This window comes from Myotis myotis, unplaced genomic scaffold, assembly GCF_014108235.1.
Source record: "Myotis myotis isolate mMyoMyo1 unplaced genomic scaffold, mMyoMyo1.p scaffold_m19_p_11, whole genome shotgun sequence".
NCBI lineage: Eukaryota > Metazoa > Chordata > Mammalia > Chiroptera > Vespertilionidae > Myotis > Myotis myotis.
The window spans coordinates 30,439,085-30,455,331 of record NW_023416315.1 but is presented as its reverse complement, the minus strand read 5'-3'; the positions used below and the strand labels follow the sequence as shown (position 1 = coordinate 30,455,331).

The 16,247-nt window shown below is 38.3% G+C and overlaps 1 protein-coding gene across 3 annotated transcripts in view; it reads right to left on the bottom strand.

The window, feature by feature from the left end:
* The window catches only part of DGKB (diacylglycerol kinase beta), a 527,879-nt gene that overhangs the window by 32,352 nt on the left and 479,280 nt on the right, over nucleotides 1-16,247 (bottom strand). The gene's annotated exons all lie outside the window — the stretch shown is intronic.

The following is a 16,247-nucleotide window of genomic DNA, read 5'->3' as shown; positions in this document are numbered from 1 at the left end:
ATATGCTGCAGAAGTAGACTAGATAATTAGCACAGTGCAATCATTTTTTTTAACAGGAAGACAGCAGAGAGAGTCCAATTGTAATAGGCATTGCTTGTTGAGTGTTTACAAAGTGCCTGCCACTGGACTAATCTCTTTCTATATATTATCTCATTTATTCTGCCTGAAAACCACTTTAAGGCAAATATGATTATCCTCATTTTTAGACAAAGAAACTGAAAATTAGAGAACTAATTTATTCATATCCACATACCTAGGAAGTGACAAAGCCAAAGTTTAAACCCAACTACATTTTGTTTCATAAACACTATGTTATATTTGATAAATCAGCCATATCAGAAATGTTTCTTACATAGGAAGAGAGGTTTTTTCTTACATAGGAAGAGAGGTTGGGAGGGACTTTAAAAATATGTATATTTGTATTGTTTTCAGAGAGGAAGGGAGAGGGAGAGAGAGATAGAAACATCAACGATGAGAGAGAATCATTGATTGCCTGCCTCCTACATGCCCTCAACTGGGGATCGAGCCCACAGCCAGGGCATGTGCCCTGACCAGGAATCGAACTGTGACTTCCTGGTTCATAGGTCCATGCTCAACCACTGAGCCACACTGGCCAGGTGGGAGGCACTTTTTACTCAGCCAGAAAACAAAAAGTGCACTCACTTCAGTAGAATCCTGCAGAACTAGCTCTGACCCATAACCTATCAGCTTTCTTATTGAGCAAAGAATGCTTGAACCTTTGATTTGGAGGTGAAACTCTAGGTGCATATATATGGTCCTTTCATTTTAATACTAGAGGCCCAGTGCAGGGATTCGCAATCTGATCCCCTCGGGGGATGTTGGAGAGCCGGTTTTGGCCTGATCCCCGCAGGCCAGGCCGAGAGACCCCACTGGTGCACAAATCTGGGCACTGGGCCTCTAGTATGCCTTTAAGATCTTTGGTTAATCTCTTCCCACCCTTCCCCCTTCCCTTTGAGATTCATTAGTCTGTTCCATGTTTCCATGCCTGTGCATTGAGCGTCTGCCCCCTGGTGGTCTGTCTGTGTCATAGCTACCGGCCGGTTGGCCCATTGCTTAGGCTTTTATAGATATAGGTTCTCATGAGTTTTCAAATGTAAATAGTTTAATATTGTTTTAGTAGCAGACAATGCTGGAGGTTGTGTCAGATTGGGAGGTATGATGATTATATAAGGTAATCATGTAATAGCTGGTCATAGCTAAAGTTCTATTTGAAGAAAAATAAGCAAATGTGTTTCATATGGACTTCATTTTGTATGGAAAACCTTTATTCTCTGCTAATAAATCAATTTGAGCATGCAGTTCAGAGATGTAGATGATACATTTCCAGTATAGTTCAAGTGTGTGGCAAATAACACTTTGAAATCCCCAAGTTTGTTAGGCTCATGATCACTGGCAAATTTAATAACCTTTGAAACAGAAAGTGTGACAAAGTATTTCTTAAGCGAACTGATAAAAAAATCTGTATTTTCAAACTTTAAGCTATAGCTGCAGCATGTTTTTATTCTCTAAATAAAAACAACCTTCCAGCCACAAAGTCAAATGTTAACAAGTCATAATAATTTAGAGCATTCACCTTGCTGTTCTAAACCCTAGTTAGACTTATTTTGCATGAAACTTACTGTTTCTAGTTTAAATTTATGTCGCCAAGAACAGATGGACAAGGAATGGAAACATATTCTTTCAGCTGTAGCCTGCACTAAAATGTGCTTGGCTCTATCGCCTGGGTGTTATACACATTTCTTAGATATGTCAACCAGAAAACTACATTGTGGCAAGCACTAAAACCCCAGATGTGTGTCTGGTGATATTTATAAAACAACCACTACCACAACAAGATTGAAGTTCATATTTAGTATTATACATTTTGCACTGCCTGGTTTGTAAACAGGTGAAATTTTATACCAATTTTTGTAAAGATCTGGTTAATAGGAACTATGCTACAAGAATTGAAACACTTTATCATAAGAGTTAATCTGTGAGCCCTAACTTTTCCATGAATCACAGGGACTTTCTACACCCACGCCATATTGCTACTGTCTACCACTCTCCTCATTTTTCCCTTATTTTAATTTGTCTTCATTTTTCTCCCAGAAAAAAATGCCCTGATACTCAATTTTACCATTAATCATCATTAATGAAGCTTTTTCTTATAGATTTAGATTGGGAGGGTATGATGATTATATAAGTTAATAATGGAATAGCTGGTCATAGCTAACGTTTTATTTGAAGAAAAACAAGCAAATGTGTTTCATATGGACACTTTCAAACTTTCATGTTCTTGCTAACACAAAAAACTGAGTAGAAATACTGGAAAATTTACAAACTCTGGTAAAGGTAAATTAATACATATTCCTTTTAATTAGGTGTACACAAAAATAAAATAAAAAAGAAACGTTAAATTTGTGCTGCACAAATTTGCTTGTATAACACACTCACATTATTTGATGCAATAGTCTGCAATGTCTGTGTACAACTGATGCCTCTTACACATTGTCTTTGAGATCAGGGTCCTGATTGATTTCAGACTAAGATAGTTTCTGTCTTATAAAACTCTGAACTGTTCCTATATGTGGTAACATCTAAAAATATAAAAGACTTGTCGCTTCACAGTCTAGTTAAAATTTCTTTTAAGTGAAAGACCCCTTGGGATGTCATAACCAACCAGATGAACCTACTTAATTGGTTTGCTACCTGGCTATTGATTTCATACTTAACCGTAGGAGTAGCAAACTACAGCCTATGAATAAAATCTGGCTCAACGCCTATTTCTATATGGCTTGTGAGCTAAAAATGGTTTTTACATGTTTACAAAGTGGAAAAAATTTTAAAAGATTAATATATTGTGACATCTGAGGATTACATAAAATTCCAAATTCAGTGTTCGTAAGTTAGTTTTTATTGGAACACAGCTATACTCATTCACTGAGGTGTTGTCTATGTTTGCTTTCATACTACAATAGCAGAGTAGTTGCAACAGAGACCAAATGGCCCTGCAAAGCCTGAAACATTGATTACCTGGATCTTTAGAGAAAAAGTGCCAAACTCTGCTTAAGAGAAACATGAACTCTTCCAAGTCAATGAGGTTTTCACTTTGGTACTGCCACTACAACTATTAAGTGGCATTAAAGTGGCCTGGAAGTCCAAATTCCTCAGTGTATGTCTTTCTGCATAGAATAGCTGTTCTCAACCATGGAGTCTTCTCACCACACGCATGTGCTGTGAGATTTCTCACTATCAGTTTGTTATTAATCACGAAATACCCAAGTTTCCATAAACTTTGTGACAAAAGAAATTAGAGCAGCTTCACATTTAATATTCAACTCAGCCATTGCATCCTGGTTAGCTCTCTTGAGTGTGAGAAGAAGTAGAGTCATAGGTAGGAAGGCAGAAGTTGCATCCAGACTGAACATCAAGGTGAGAGTTGGCTGAATCTGTGCGTTACCTACCAAATATTGAGAAATCCAACATCTTGATAGCTGAAGTATTTGTCTACCCCATGGAAGACACTGCTTTTGTTCAGGGAAAATAGTGCATTTCTGAAAGAGTTAAGCCCAATGGTTCCATAGGGGTAACAGAGGCAAGAGAATCTGCCAAATTTGATATTTTCATATTTAAAATATGAATGTCTAGAATAAGTGCTTCTGAAGGAAGAAACTTAAGGAAATAGCCCAAGTTAGATCATATTAGAGCAAGAGTCTCAACATAGTATCAGTGACTCTGAATGCAGGAAAACACAATTTTTTAAAATATAGTTTTATTGATTTCAGAGATGAAGGGAGAGGAAGAGGAAGAGAGAAATAGAAACATCAATGATGAGAGAAAATTATTGATTGGCTGCCTCCTGCCTGCACCACATTAGGGATTGAGCTTGCAACCTGGGCATGTGCCCTGACCAGTAATCTAACATTGACCTCCTGATCCATAAGTCCATGCTCAACCACTGAGCCATGCTGCCAGGAAAACAAAATTTTATTCATACCAACATGTAATTGAAGATAAGCATTTCTTTCAAGTACAAATTTAGGGAAGAAACCATCATTGTAGTAAAAACACCCATGTTTTTCTCACTGACAGATATCACAGATTTTTCCTTATCACAGCGATTTTCAACCTTTTTCATCTCATGGCACATATAAACTAATTACTAAAATTCTGCAGCACACAAAAATATATATTTGCTGATTTAACAAAAAGTAGGTATTATTTATATTGACTTATGAAAAAGAAAAATAGTAATTACCTACCTTTTTTTTTAATTTTGCTTCAAAGTGACTTTAAAAAAAACAACACACAAACAGACTCAGGTGCCTATACTAGTATACAAGGATTTCTGGTACCAAGAATTAACCAATCAGGCACAACCTTATTGTGTGATGTGACCAATAAGAAGCAACTCTATTATATGACCTACATATTTATAGTTCAAGACAGGGCATCCACACAGAAAGGCTATTGTTGTGTTGGCTACTGTCATTTTCTTCATTTGACAATCTAAGGGGAAAGAGTAAGTGCCTCTGACTAAAGAGTCAGGTATTGCATGCTTTGAAAGTTCTTGCTGTAGTTGTGGTAGTGTTTCCAAATGCTATTGGTACTAATTATTACTTTTAAACCTTAACACTTATTGATGCTCTGTTAATATTTCTTTGCCTTACATTTCAGAAGTTTATTTTATCTTATTTTTGCAATTTGCAAATGGTCCTCTCAAGGCCACATGGACCACCAACATCTCTTTTTTTAAAATTTTGTTTTATTGCTTAAATATTACAAAGAGTAGTACATATGTCTCCTTTTTTTTCCCCCTTGACCTTCCCCCGGCCTCCCCTACACCCCAGTGTCTTGTGTCCATTGGTTATGCTTATATGCATGCACACAAGTCCTTTGGTTGATCTCTTACCTGCCCCCCCCCCCCCACCAACCCTCCCGGGCCTGTTAAATTTTTAAGTTAATTTATTAATAAAGAAGCTCATATATTACTAAATCAAAATTTTAACAGCATTTCAACACAATTGGTTTTTTAACCAGTAAAACTGTTAGTCTGTGTATATTTTTATGAATTTTAAAATATTGCTCCCAGAAGTGTCTGTAGATTTTGCCAGATTTGCAAAAGAGGACTTTAGCACAAAAATGCTAAGAAACCTTACCTTAGAGTTGAATTTGCCTTTGACATTGTAAATCTTTCTTGAATGTTGTTAGTGCCGCATTACTTTGTATACACAGGTACTCGGAGATATGAATGCAAAAATCTGAAAGTCAGGCGTAAGGGATAGATTCAAGAGCATAGGAGCAGCATAGCTAATAAGCGGGTAGTATTTATTCAGAGCTTAATCTCATTGTTTTGACAGTTATGCCCTGTTAATATGTCTCATTATGTAATTGGTTCAGACTGCCATATGTGAGGGAACGGAAGAGGATGCTTCACAAACACAGCCCGACTGTGGGCTGAAGCATTTCAGCATTTCATGGAATAGAGTGTGCACTGAAGTGAGAGGTAGGGGGCAGGGCAGGACATGCTCTTTGTGCCTGGTGTCCAGCAACACGCCACGCCACTGTGGGAGGCCGTGTCCTGGAGTCCACTCTTTGACTCAGGGGGGACACTTTGTAATAACTATAAATTGCTAATTACCTAGCAATTCGTCTAGTGAGTCCTTAGTTGGCAGCGTGAGACCAAGCTAGCTATGGAGCTGTACCTTCAAGTGTGGGTAGACTGTCTGCCTTCCAGTGCTGTTTCACTTATCTAGCAACCTTGGAAACATGCTTAAGGATCTAGAATAAACTTTTAAGAAGCCAAGGTATATATGAAATCCACCCACCAAAGTGAATGCTTCTAGGATTCTTCCTTAACGTGTCCATTTATTGCCCTTGATTTAGAGGATTTCCCACAAACATCAATAGCTGTTTCCCTGGACTTCCATAAACTAGAAAAGGGAGTGAGTGGAGAGAGCTAAAGCAAAATTGTATTAATATGGAATCTGTGTTTCACAGTACATGTATGCAAACATTAATACAGACATATTATGCAATTATAGGTATCTCAAGAAAATGGGAAGGGTAAATGCCTGTTACATATAAATATATATATATATATATATATATATATATATATATATATATATATAGACTTACAGGCATTTTTCCATTTAAGACTCATTACAATCATTTAAGCCTGGTATTAATCTCCTCTTTTTATTAACGAGAAGACTATGTTACTTATCCAAGTCTTCACATATAGTTGAAAATCTGGTTTTCCAACTACGTATGCTTGACTCCAAATTCTGTGCCACTATATATACAGACAATAACAAGAACTAACCGATTAAATGTTATCAATGATGAAAGAGAAAAGAACACTACAAAGAAATGTATATATAACACCTTGAAATGATAGCACTAATTATCCTACCACCAAATAGTTTCAGATGTCACCAAATTAAAATATAGCATAAAACTCTCTTTTACAATGTCTACTGAGATCATGTATGAATTATACTCTGAAGAATCTCTATAAGACGGCTATGAAAAGCAAAATACTTTTTGGAAAAATTTCCATCCCAAATGGTCTGGAACAAAAATGGTTTAACTAGAGTTATTTGGAAAATGTAGCAGTGAGAAATATCCCACTTCCTGTTGAAATCTAAAAGATAAGGGGTTAAGGTACATACACAGAAAAAAAATGTATATATATATATGTCAGAATCACATGCCTGCCTTTAAAAATAACTTTTAAAGAATGGATTTGATCATCTCTTTTAAAGCCATCTGGTTTATGAAAACAACCAGCTAGTTCATTCTAAAAATTCTGAACTTCCCCAAATGAATCCAAAAAAACATAAAGACCAGAAATCACAGTATGGCATATTGTCAACAACCTCCCTCATTGTGACCAAAGGGATTCAGGGCCTTCAAGTCACTTCGTTACCGTGTGCTTGCAGAGTGACCGTCACCCTGGGAACACACAGCCCCAGGAGCATGAGCATTTCATTCACAAGGCTCAGCGAGAGCCAGCTTAAAGACCCCCGCAGCCACGACTGCTGCAACTGGCAGTGCGTGTGAAGGTAAATGCAAGCAGAGTTTATGAGCACACGCTAGCAGTGGATCTGAGCACTGCCACTTCTGGATGCTTGAGTCCGTTTGTTCTCGTTAGCTTTGTGGAGGGACTGAAGGCTGTGGCTTGTTTTCTGTGTAAATGAGCTATTAGTGTGTGTAGGGATGTTTTCACAGATCAATGCTGGGGTCCAACCCCAGCAGGTCCAGGGGTCCCCAAAGGTGTGGACGGAGTCGGCGAAGAAGGAATGACACAGAGACAGCGTTCAGTTGATCAGCAGCCTAGCCAGGATCTCTAGCCAGGATCTCCAGCCAAGTTCTGGTCTGGATCTCCAGCGAAGTTCTGGTTAGGATCTCCAGCCAGGTTCTGTGTCCATGTTCTCTTGCTAGGTTCTCCAGGTTCTCCAGCCAGGTTCTGTAGCCATGTTCCCTTGCTAGATTCTCCAGCCAGGTTCTGTCCAGGTTCTCCAGCCAGGTTCAGTCACCAGGTTCTAGTCAGGTTCTCTTGCCAATTTCTGTAGTCAGGTTCAGTCCAGGATCTTTTGCCATGTTCTCTCCAGCGAAGTTCTTCTGTCTCTAGGTTCTGTGTAGGTTCTGTGTCTAGCTTCTGTCCAGGATCTTTTGCCATGTTCTGTCTCTAGGTTCTTCTCTAGGTTCTGTGCCTCTTGGTTCTGTCTTCTAAGTTCTGTGTGTAGGTTCTGTCTTCTTAGTTCTGTCTTCTAAGTTCTGTCTTCTTACATCTGTATTTATACCAGTTGATTCCAATCCTATCAATCTCTATTCCAAAGGTTAGGGCGTTTCTTATCTCCATTCCAGGGAGTAAAGATTATGTAGCTTAAGCATGATTGTTCATAGTTAAAGTGATTAATTACCCGCCTGGCACTTAGTTAAGAGGTTTGATTCCCTCCCTAACTTCAGGGGAAAATCCCTACCTGGGGAAACAACCTTTCTCAGAGACCTTGGTTAAAACACATAGTGCCAAGAAGGTGAGCAAACATATTAAGAACAGTATGCCACATATGCCAGGTCCCTTGAAACAGCAAGGATGGACCGGCTCCCGGCAGATCAAGCCATTCCTGTCCTCTTCCAAAAACCAAACTATTTCCCTCGTCTCCTCATATCAGCACAGTTAGTAAAAACAAGTGCCCATGAACGATGGCCATGTCAGCAAATCCTGAATAGCTGCTGAAAGGGTGCCCTGCACCCCAACACTGATGCCTGTTAAGAGGGTGAAGTGCCCAGGGAGATCAGCTACCCTTATTCTTCAAAGAATTAAGTAGTTTCAACAATAAAATACAACAACACCTAAATTAAACTAGGCAGTTTATTAGGGAGCAGTGCCATATTACTTTATGTATGACTATGTAGTCTTTACATTCCATTTTCAGAAACACTGTGACAGTTTAAAATACAGTATAAAACTATATTTTGTTATATAATGACACATTTTACTGTCCCCTTATTTTGGTTTCAATGAAATATGAAACACACTTGTGGAAAAAACAGTAACATTGTTTTTGGTAATGGATTTAAACTCATGGTGATGGATTTAAACCCACTTATAAACGTAATGCTAAAAATTAAAGGACAACATAATGATAAAGAATAGTGATTTACACTAAAAATTTCCTTGTATAACAGATCTGGTTTTTATATCCCGTTTGTACCGGTAACATAAATATTGTGTTCCTAGCAAGAGATGGAGCAATTCTATATTGGGGTTACTGTGCTTTCTCAGACCTCTTGCATAAAAGCACACTGCTGGTGAGAAGTCGGTCTCTCTCTCCCAGCAGTATGTCTTCAGAACAGAGGCTACATGACTAAATCGAGTTAAATTCCCAGTAACCTTCATTTAGAACTTTTTGGTATCAGTAAAATCTAGAGTTATATCCCAAAACCTGGTGTCTTGCCAGAGAACCCTTGAAAACCTGCTGAGTTCAAGGCTTTTGCACAGCAGGAATGCTAACTTCCGGTTAGAACAGTGTGTGGGTTTAAGGAGTTTGCCATAACGAAGGACTGAGGACCCTCATGAACAGAAAACAGGACACGAGAACAGAACTGAGACAGGAATGATTATTGTCTCAAGCACCAAGGACACAATATCATTATTGCTTCATCGTTAAAAGATGAGCGGTTTGTGACTGAATCATCAATGCCTCTAGGAAAAAATTATTCAAGTTGGAGAAGACTCTGCTTAATGTGTTTTTCCATTTTTTTTTTTTCCAGCTAATAATACATTGTAGACAGATGGACCGTCATACCTAATAGGCTAATGCTAACAAGTTAGTACATCTTAATATACACCTGGATGCTTCTATTTTGTGTGTCCCCTGCCTTTTTTGCCTTTCTTTTGCGGTAAGATAATTTTATTTTATGACTTTATGGCCACAGAAAAAGAATTATATTACATTTTGGATTACTAAATTGAATTAATGTTGACATAAGTAGTTTTATTTGGATGGGATTTTAAATTAATCCCATTTGTAAATACTTATAAGAAATACAATATCCTTTGTCATGCCAATTACAAAGTTAGCAGACAAACCCATTCAACACATGAAATCACTTAGAGGAGAGAACTTGCAACCTACGGCTTTAGAGGAGATTTTCAGTATCTATTCACCTCATGATGCTTATTAATCATGTACTGACAAGTTTCCAAAGAGCTTGGATTTTTTTTTAAAATAAAGAATAAGCCCTTGTATATAGACATGTTGAGGGATTCAGATAAGCACAAAAGGTCTCTGTGAAAGTTTTCCTTTACATTTTAAAAAGCATGTCATTTTATCTTTATAAAAGAACTGCCCTGATATTAATCCAGCTTTTAGAAAATACAGAAACATTCATGAATGACAGTGATGTGAAAAGTAGGAATGGGACATTCAAAGCGCCTTCGTCCCTAACAACCCTGGTGAACACGTGAAGTTCAATGCAAACTTTCAGATTTCCAACACTGAGAAACCAAGCATTTATCTTCCCTTTCAAGAAGTTGCTTTGGGGGTTGGGGAAGCCAAAACCTCTGTTATAGCACAAACTTTACTAATATAGCTCATTCTTCTCCTACCTCCTCTTAGAAGAGATCTATCCTTTTCAAAGCTAGTTTATAATACTTCCACATTGATACTCTTGGTACAAAGAAAAATTATTCTATTTAGCCGTATTCTTTTAAAATTTATTTGTTTAAAAGGGCTTCACTGTATTGGTCTTGTAGCCCTTCATACAACAGAACAAAAGCAGTTCTATGAAAGAAGTCTAAACTTGGACAAACCGTAAAAAAAAAAAAAAAAAAAAGCAAAGTTCCTCTCTGTTTTTATCAAATTTGATTGCTGCAGCTGTTCCCAGTTTCTGTATTTTAAAAATAGCCTTATTCAGTGCCTTGTTGGCTAAAGGCCAGAGTGCCATTAGAACATGCTGTACGGAAAACCTCTATTCAGTTACAGATACAGAAATATACTTAAGATCAGTGGGGGTCATCTGCAGCAAACAGTTGTAAAGGAAAATAGAATTTTAATGTGTTTGGACCGATCACCACTTTTACCAGACAGTTTAAAGTTCCTGTGCAGAGCCTTCCTATTAACTTTTCTCTCTTAGGTGAAAATGCAGAATGGCTATCAATTTCTTTGGAAAAATATTGTTAGAAAGGTTTGTTTCTACAATAGCAGTGGTTTAACAGAGATAACACATTTCAAAGAATACCTACCAGTGGTTTCTGTTAGACAAGTTCACAGGTATATATCCATCCACTGAGCAAATGAAATCACATATTCTCTCTGATATAGGACACCTAACTAAGGTCATCATATGTGAAATAGACCAATGTGCCCAAGGAAAATGAGTTGAAGGACTCATTTTGGTCCCTATATAGACTTTGAAATGTCCAACTCAGCTATACAACTGCTATTTGAGAAACACTAATAAATTCATACCTTTGGACTTGACATGTGTGGGTATAGGTCAAATAATTAAATTTTTCTAGTACAGTCTCAGAGTTGTACTCGACATCAGTTCTTTCCTTTTTCCTTGACACAGGGTTATAATGAGCATTTGGGACTAAACAGATTTATAAAGAAATGCTAATTTGAGTTGCAAGTTGAAAAAAAGCCTGTTTTGCATGGATCATCAATAAAAAGAAAAGGAATCTGAAGCCAGGAAATGTGAACAGTGAGAAAGAATCAGAAAGCAGGGGCCTAGGGAAACCCCAGGTGAGAAGAGTTTGGCTTTATGGACACTTGCATTGTTGTTAAGAAGTGAAGCATCTGAGATTCTACCTTTTTTGAAAGCTAACAAGGCAGCCTCCACAGTTTTGGGGAGGTTGGCAGAAGGCACGAATCTCTGGAGTCGGAGATCCGAGATTTTATTACCCACAGCATTTATGTCAGTCCGACAAACCCAAGTTTCCATAGGGTGAAGCAAAGAGCATTTCTACAATGGAATTCAAGGGGACTAGTAGGTCAGGACTCTGTAGGCTTCTTGAGACAGGATTGGGCTCCTTGTGAAGCTAAAGACAGAAATAAGGCCCCGATAGGTCTTCTTTCTACAAGGAAATGGGATGAAGAGAAGATGTCCAGGTGTCCTAGGCCCAAGGTGTAGTAGAACCAAAAGCTCAGTGGGACTGAATTGGTAAGAGAAACAAAACTGCACTAGAACCAGGGCTGGTGGCAGCACACTGCAAGGAGGTTTCTTTTTTAAAAATTAGGCTGTTCAATTAATACAATTAGTTTACTAGGTTATTACTTAATGGTTTTGGAAATAATAGTGAAAATTTCTCTCTCTCTCTCTCTCTCTCTCTCTCTCTCTCTCTCTCTCTCTCTCTCTCCCTTCCTCTTTTCTAAACATTTTCTGGTGAGGATTAAGAAAAAGTTATGTAGTATAATTACTGCTACAATAGACATATATTCAAAATATATATTGCCAAAAATGGAAAGTGTTTAATTCTATGAATGATAGTTGGGGGGTGGGGACTTGGGGTGGGAAGAATTTAGGGAAAGTCTTTCTGTAACTGATGAGCAAATTAGGCAATGAGGACTCAGTCATAAAGGGCCTTATAAACCTTGTTTAGGAGTTTGGATTTTCCCTGTAGTTGACAAGATGGGGCAGGGAGGTTGTGGTGGGAGAGGCAGTTAAGATTTCTAAGCTTAAGTAGAGAAGTGATTAGATTGCATTTTAAAAAGAACATTTATCGAGTCGTGTGGAAGATGGATTGTAAGGAAATGAGTTTAGAAGGAGGGTGATCAATTAGAGAAGCACAGAAATAATCTAGTGAGAAATGACAAGGAGTTAAAGTAATGCGGTGACCATGTACATAAAAGGAAGAGTTGTTTAGGAGGTAGAACTGATGGGATCATGACCTGGGGGATGGGGAGTGTTAGAAGGCACAATGATGCCTAGGGTCAGACTTGGGAAAAAGCTGATGGCAATGCCACCAAGATAAGGAAAATAGAGGGAAAAACAAGTGAAAAGGCAGAGAACATGGAGAATTTGGAGTAGGATATACTGATATGTGCTCATTCACAGAGCATGGTGAAAGTCCACATAGTGAATAACTTGGAGAAACCTTACCTATGGATACGAATATTACTTTCAAATTAATGTACAATGTTTGTGGGTAAGAAACTTATGTCATGTTGCTTTGATGTTTATTGTTTTGTTTTTAGATTCCCAAATGCACTACCTGGCACAGAACAGATAATCAATAAGTATATGTTGAATTAGTAATAATGCACTATATTAAGTACACTTGAAATATTCCTGATAGCCTTATATAATTGTCTCAGAAAGAAAGACAGACTCACCTTTGAATTTGTTTTACAATGAGTAATAGCTGGGGGGGGGGGGGGGTGGGGGGGGAAGAGGAAAGGCTCATTATTTCAGAAGAAACTTCTTGAAGTGACAAAGGTATTCCTTTCATTAAAAGTAAGCATTGGCCCTTGCCAGGTTTGCTCAGTGGTTAGAAGGTTGGCCCTTGGACTGAAGGGTCACAGGTTTGATTCCAGTCAAGGGCATAGTCCTTGGTTGCAGGCTTGATACCCGGCCATGGTCCCGTCATAGTCAGGGTGCATGTGGGAGGCAACCAATCAATGTGTCTCTCTCACATGGATGTTCCTTTCTCTCTATTTTCTCCCATCCCTTCTACTTTCTCTAAAAATCAATGAGGAAAAATATATTTGTGTGAGGACTAACAACAACTAAGTAAACATTAATAGATTATCTTTTATATAAGAATTATCCTATATAATAAAGAGCTAATATGCTAATTAGACTGAACAGCAGAACGACCATCCAGACAACCTTCCAGACGAAGCTGGGGCTGCAAGGGGCTGTGAGAGCCGAGCCCCTTGCACGAATTTCGTGCATCAGGCCTCTAGTTTTTTATATGTTTCTGGCACTACTTACTCGTAGTACTTAAAAACTATGCTTAATCCATTGTTAGATGGCTTTTTTAAAAAAACTTGCATCTCAAAGCATTCTTTCCTGATACAATTTTACAGATGGGGATAAGAAGACAGACAAGATGAATTTTGTGTCCACAGTTATACAGCGAGTGTCTAGAGTTTTATTCTCACAATAGCACCATTCCTCCCTGCATTACAAGGACACTGATGGAAAGATTTGTAGATAATTGTCATTAAACAATAATATCTCACCAAGGTGGTTTTCAAAGGCAAATACTGTTGTTTAGTCATTTTGTTTGTTGGAAACTCCTTTGTCATAATTAATTCTGCTTAGTCTCATAATAATTTAAGAATATTGATAACTTCATTGTTTTTACTGAGTGATCTAAAGATTAAACTCAATTCATCACATTCATTTATATCTTTTAAATAGCATACACAAGTTTGAAGTATGTAGCAATATAATATAGCTGTCTGCTAAGTGCTTTGTTTTCAAATGTTTCCGAAGGTGATTAAAATCTGATAGCATTTTTAAAATTTAAAAGTTTTTTTCTTTAAATCAGAAATAGCCAGGTGCTCTGTGTCATTGTAAAATGCTAATTGTATCATAACATTGTTAGTTGTTAGAAGTATTTTATGAATTTTAAATCCTATTAAATGATGATTTACTTTTCCCAGATAAGTCACCATGCAAGAGGCACTTACTTATTACACATGTTTTTCAGCATATGTTGCAAGTTTATTTTAATGCTGAAGAGGCATATTATGATCAAAGCCGAATTCTGCCCAATTTAAACTGTTCCAAGCTATTTTCATACATTCACTCGTGTAATACTGTAAGATTTACATTAAAATGAACACTCCTCTACAATTAAGTGATTCAGTCAACATTAAAAAAAAAGGTGCAAATGTGTGCACCATGAAAAAAAATCAACAGATGTGCGAATAATCTCTGCGTGGGGGCCAGTATCAGAAAGAATAGTAGCCGGGGTGGGGGGTGGGGGGGTGGTGGGGAAATCAACTTTTATTCTTCCTATACTCTATTGTCTTTCTGTACCCATGTCAAAGAAAACATACAAGACAATCATAAGATTTTCCCTGGTGATGATAATGGATCAGCCAATAATAAATTAGAGTAAGAAACAAAAAAGTAAACTATAAAATCAACAAGCGCCCTTAGAGATGGATGGATATTTATCTTGATTTTGCCTCATTCTTGTACTTCTCTATTTGAATAATGAATATATTCCAAGGGCAGCAAATTTTCACCCATGTTTATAGGTGGTTTCTATTTACAAGCCAGAATATTTAGCATAAAAACACTGACATGGAAGTTAGTCAACTAGGATCCAACAATGACAAGAAAAGCTTCTTTTCCTCATGGTCCCTGAGCCTGCAGGCCAAAGCATGATGTGACACAGGTTGTATGCGTAACATGTAACTGTTGGGTCACTATTCACGTCTAAGTGAAGCGAATGGCATCTCCTCCAATTTTACACAGCACATACTGTACAATCATATACATGGGGGCCTAGAGAACACCACTAGGTTTATTTAGTTGTAAAACATGAGATCTAAACGCTTCACACACCATCATTTCTATTTCTATGAGGCATATATTATGACTATGGTGGTGGGCCAAAGAAAAACTTAATGTATCACTGGGCAATCTGAAATCTATACTAATAAAAGGGTAATATGCTAATTAGATGGGGAGACATTCCGGACAAAGCCATGGTGGTGAGGCCAAGGCAGAGGCAGTTAGGGGTGATCAGGCCAGTTGGGGGGGCAGTTGGGGTCAAACAGGCCAGCAGGGGTCAGTTAAGGGTGATCAGGCTGGCAGGGGGGGAAGTTGGGGGCAAGCAGACCAGCGGGGGGCACTTCGGGGCGAGCAGGCCAGCGGGGGGCAAGGGGGGAAGTTGGGGGCAAGCTGGCTGGCAGGGGGTGGCAGTTGTGGGCGATCAGGCTGGCAGGGGGGCAGTTAGGGGTGATTAGGCCAGAAGGGGGGGCAGTTGGGGGCAATCAGGCTGGTAGGCAAAGTGGTTGGGGGCAATCAGGCAGGCAGGCAGGTGAGTGGTTAGGAGCCAGCGGTCATGAATTGTGAGAGGGATCAGGCCTAAACTGGCACTCAGACACCCCCCAAGGTGTCCCAGTTTGGAGAGGGTGCAGGCCAGGCTGAGGGACAACCCCCCTGCCCCATGCATGAATTTCATGCACCAGGCCACTAGTATTTAGGTAATCGGTAACTTCTGATAAAATAACACCAACAGGCATTTCAGTGTCGTTCCTATTCCCTCCTTCCCAGGGATCAGCAGGATATTTATGCTCCTGTCATTTTACCTGAGCTTCCCTGTGCCATCACATGAGTGGGGAAATGGTACTCATTGACATGCATACTTCTAAATAGGAGGAAAATGAGTTAATGTCATTGTACTTAAATATTAACCATTAATGTTTTTTTTTAAATAATGAACATTTCTAGAAGTTGTTGACATATATTAAGCCACATACTTTAAAATGAGGACAGTACTTTGTTTAGAAAAGCCAACATGCTCTGTGATAGTAGATCGAATTTTAACACATGGACGCTTGTATACTGTGGTCTAATATATGCATTCATGTTAAATTCTGAGATGACCCAAAGCTTTAGTTGTTCTGATATAGTCTATGTCTTCTACACATTTCTATAAGTATCCTTGGTGAACCCAACCTTGTAAGTGTGTTTATATATGTGTCTATCTAGATAAATATGAGTGAGAAAATGATTAGCCTAAGCTCTCTGGTTAAGTCACT